General features: G+C 36.3%; 1 long non-coding RNA gene across 1 annotated transcript; it reads right to left on the minus strand.

The window, feature by feature from the left end:
• Positions 1–2,686: 2,686 nt before the first annotated feature.
• LOC135623474 (uncharacterized) lies at positions 2,687–4,208 on the minus strand. The gene is made up of 2 exons (XR_010491408.1): positions 3,956–4,208; positions 2,687–3,204 (listed from the first exon to the last, which is right to left on the minus strand). It is a non-coding gene; the product is annotated as an uncharacterized LOC135623474 (long non-coding RNA).
• Between the last annotated feature and the right edge of the window lie 213 nt (positions 4,209–4,421).

A 4,421-nucleotide genomic window follows, 5' to 3' on the forward strand; every position in this document is an offset into this window, starting at 1 on the left:
TAGTACTTGAGAGTTCTTATTTCAATCTTGCTCAAAACTCAAACTAGAGTTTGAGAAACTCCAATTGAATTCAATCAAGTTTTGTGTGTGAGTTTTTGTTCTATGGGTACATTGTAAATCATGGACATTTTCATTGTAAAAAACATGCAATTTGTGAAAGTCAAATATGATCCTAACATAGTCCTAAATGATGAGATGAAAAAAATAGAAAACACATGCACACGCGCGCGCACACACACACACACATATAAATTGAAAAATTGATTACACAAAAAGAAAAAAAGCTATGAATCATAATTATATAAAAAATTGCTTAGAGGTGCAGAAAACTTCATTTCTAATCAGTAGAATTTTGGGCACAATAGCAATGACCAAAGACAAGTTTTCGTGACGAAAACGATTATCGAAAAAGTTGACCTTCCTAGTGCTACCAAATCAAAGCCATCGTATAACGACTAACTTAAATTGTTGGATTTAAGGAACAAACAGGCATGAAGTCCATGCCACCCTCCTCCTAAAATCAAGGATGCTGAACTAGGTTTAGCTTAACCATACCTGAAAGCTGCTAGGGGTGATGTACCTCATCATTAATGAGTCATACATGTGGATCCCACAAGTGGATCGATACTCGAAGAACTACTTGAGGTTGATTCAATCCACACTTAGAATTTTGCTGCCAATCTAATGATTAGGCCTACCATGCGTTTTGCACAAAGAAAGTGTGATTAATTCCAAGTCAAGATTTCAATGGGAGCATAAATAATTGCGTGTTTTGGATCAACGATCACCATCGAACTTGAAGACAAAAAAGAAAAGCTCATCACGTCATACTCTCTTGGGACTAAAATGAGTTGTATGTGTCACCTAACTAATATTCCGATGAAAGGCACCACAAGATATATATATATATAAACCGCAGGGAAACACAAGAAAAATCCACATGTAAAGATGCATTGTATTGTAATGAGCTAACAAAAAAAATTAGCTAAGTTTGTGATAGAAATGATGTTATTGAACATGTGAATCTCATAGTATAATTACCTAATAATTAGGTCTACCATGTTTTTTTGTGCAAAGAAGTGCGATTAATTCGGAGTAGAAATTCCAATAAAACAAAGAAATGCATATACATGTGTGTTTTGGATGTATAATCTCCATGACTTGAAGACCACACAGCTCATTAAATCATCTTTATCGATTTAATAGCCTTAGTTAAAATCAAAGTCTTAGGTAGATCCTCTATGAATAAGGAGTTATTGTATTACTCGATACGACGACACGAAAAGATAGAGAGGTTGACAAATTCAAGAAATCAAAAAATTATAAATTATAATTATAAATAAAGATTATAAATTTTGAAGGGTCTCTATTCTTCTCTCCTATATTTTCCGATAATCCAAAAGACAAAAGAAAAATAAAAGGTGGAAAAAATAAAGCCAACTTTGAATTGGAAGATCTTGGTGTGGTAGCAACATAACTTGTTTGACAATCCAACAAAAGGGAATAAAAGAGGAAGAACCACACAAGGTCAATCAAGCTTGTCCTTTGGACCGACCCTAGCATGCACGAGCACCATGTCCAGGAAAAATTAGGTCGAGTTGAAGGCAGACGGCATCCGACAAGAGGAGAGAGGGAGAGAGAGAGAGAGAGAGAGAGAGAGAGAGAGAGACTCCGAATTCCTGACATCGATGCCGGACGCACCAATTTCTAATCCAAGGACAATTCTTTGACCTTCGCCTGTTGCGTGTACAGCTGCATTGGGTCTCAGCAACGTGAAGGTCGAGATGGTCGAAGCAAGAAAAACCTTCGAGACGGTCAACGACTCATGTTTGACGTATCCGTGAAGCATCGAGAGACTAGCGGCGCGACATAGGACGATGCATGCGATTGGTGTGTGAAGCATTTGGTCGTTCATGTGCTGGTTAGAACAGAGCCGTCATCTTTGACGAGGAAACAATCTCTTGGAAAGGATGCATTGGCATCGCGATTTATTTTGGATTCCAAAAATAAATGAAATAAGCTCGTATAATTGTATCGTTAAATTCTTAGGAGACAAACAACAACCAAATCTAATAGATAAGTTCTTATGATCATAGCTAACGATTCAAATATTTCAAGATAAAAAATTATTTATAGTAAGGACTTTATCGTTTATCGTAAGATCGTGGACTCGAATCCTATCTTCATCGCTTACACTACATAAAAAAAAAAAAAATTTATGTTATGTGTAAGATAATATATTTCACCAAACTCTTTTCATTCTTGATGTGAAACAATTTTTTAATTTCCTTCAAATTGATAATTTTCACACATAAATGTTTTCTTAACAAAAATAATTGGAACCTTCTCTTGTCATATATGAATTTGACAGCTTGATCTCGAAAAACCCAACCGATGATACAAATGCAGCATGATCAAACCTAATCTCGAGTTGACATTTCAAAAATGCAATGGATATTAAAATTAGGTTTTTGTTGAATTTTAAAGAGAAAAAATTCAAGGCATCGTCAGATTGGGCATCATTTATTGTCTTTGATTGAATTACGTAAGAAAATGTTGGCCATGATGTCTCTTTGAAATAAAATTAAGATACCACAGTATTAACTCAAATCATGTTCTTGTAGTATGAACAAAACAATGTGTATCAAGTTACACATGCCTGTTGCAGGCATACAATGAATCAAGATAAACAAAAAACTGGACTTTCCTCCAGGATTTCTTCACTCCTTTGTCTGACTTTTGTTAGCTTTGAAAATGGCTATAGTCTACAACTCTGACTCTCCATGAGCTGCTTGAAGAGACTTGGCAACAACAAAGAATCTTAACTAAAAAACACTGTAGGGGGTTAACAAGATGAGGTGCCACTGCATGTTTGATATGACTGCTGCTGAATTGTCTTGCTGCAATCGGACAAAGAAAAAGGACTGTGATGTTGTCTTTTGTTGCCACATCCAGCAGCCACCAAGACGAAACGCAATTATACATGTGCGGCATTCAGCTCCTCCCAAAGCTCCTAAGTTCTCTCATTGATTGAGACTTGGGGAAGAAATACAACAATGGCTATGATGTTGTCTTTGTTGCCATGTTCAGCAGCTTAGGTGGCTAACATCTTCGGAAGCATTAAGGGCTCTTTAACACTGCCTTTGCTGTGTCCACCACCTCCTCATTGGTTGTCACAACCCACAGCCCATCAATAGCCATCACCTGCAAAGGTATTAACAAGTGTGGTTAATCTATTAACAAGTGTCAAAACCGACTCAAAAGTATTCTTCAAACTTTAATTTTCCTCATGCTGTCATCATTTCAGATTTTCTATACTGAATTATATTAGACCAAAAGATCATTGTGAACCTACTTTCACAAGTCCATATTCAAGTTGATGGTGTCTGTAACAATGGCTTTCCTACAACAGTTTGGAAACATCAATTATAGTAAGTAGAATTAATGATGGACTTTACATGAAATTCCACCAGCAGAATTAGATACAATGACAAGGTGCTGGTGCACACACAAGGTCAAGTGTGCAGAACAATCAGATTAGAATTTCAGTATGAAAGGTCAAGGCACATGATCTTTCATACTGCTTGCGGCAAGGCTCAACTAAAATCATCAAAAGGACAACAATTTATGTTGGCCTAGAGAAAACCAAAGAATATATTATCATTGTATTATTTTTTTTTAAGAAACCCATCAATCAGAAATTAAGGTTCACATAACAAAATTGGTGGAACCATCCCACCAGTAAGAAAGCCCAAGACATCTTGCTCTGTTTGCAAGAATATGAGCTTCAAAATTAGTATTCCTAGATATGTGAGCATTTCAAAACCTTCATCTCTGAACCTAAATCAAAAATACCGCTACACAAATTATGCAAGATATTCACTTGATTATGCTGATATTAGTCTTTCAGTCAAATTCTATAAACAACAAGAATAGGATATGTAGTATTTCACACCTTTCTCATGGAAAATGAGCAGCCTGCACAGCTTACAATTGCCCTACAACCACCAGCACTCTGCAACAAAAAAATTTGGCCCCCCAATAACAGAGATTTGACTGCTGTGCATTATTGAGTTATGGCGCAACACACTGTGTTAGATGTCTGTCTTTAGAAAAGCATCATTGAGTGAGTCTGCAGAACTGCAATTAGTCCAGCAATTAGAAGGCACTGAAGAGCATAAAATATTAGATATAATCATAGATCCGAAAAGAACCTGCATATATAATCACAGCTTCATATAAATCCTGGCAGTGTTCAAGAAGAAAACTCGGCAGCTGCTGCACCTACATGCATCAAAGATTTAGCTAATAGTTCCTAGTTCACAATATGAAATATGACCAGGATGAAATCAGCACCTAAATAACCATTCTGCTCGCTGTACCTATGTGGAAGCATGAAGTTTGTGTCTTCCATTTTCTCC

Source organism: Musa acuminata, chromosome BXJ2-9 (assembly GCF_036884655.1).
Source record: "Musa acuminata AAA Group cultivar baxijiao chromosome BXJ2-9, Cavendish_Baxijiao_AAA, whole genome shotgun sequence".
Taxonomy (NCBI): domain Eukaryota; kingdom Viridiplantae; phylum Streptophyta; class Magnoliopsida; order Zingiberales; family Musaceae; genus Musa; species Musa acuminata.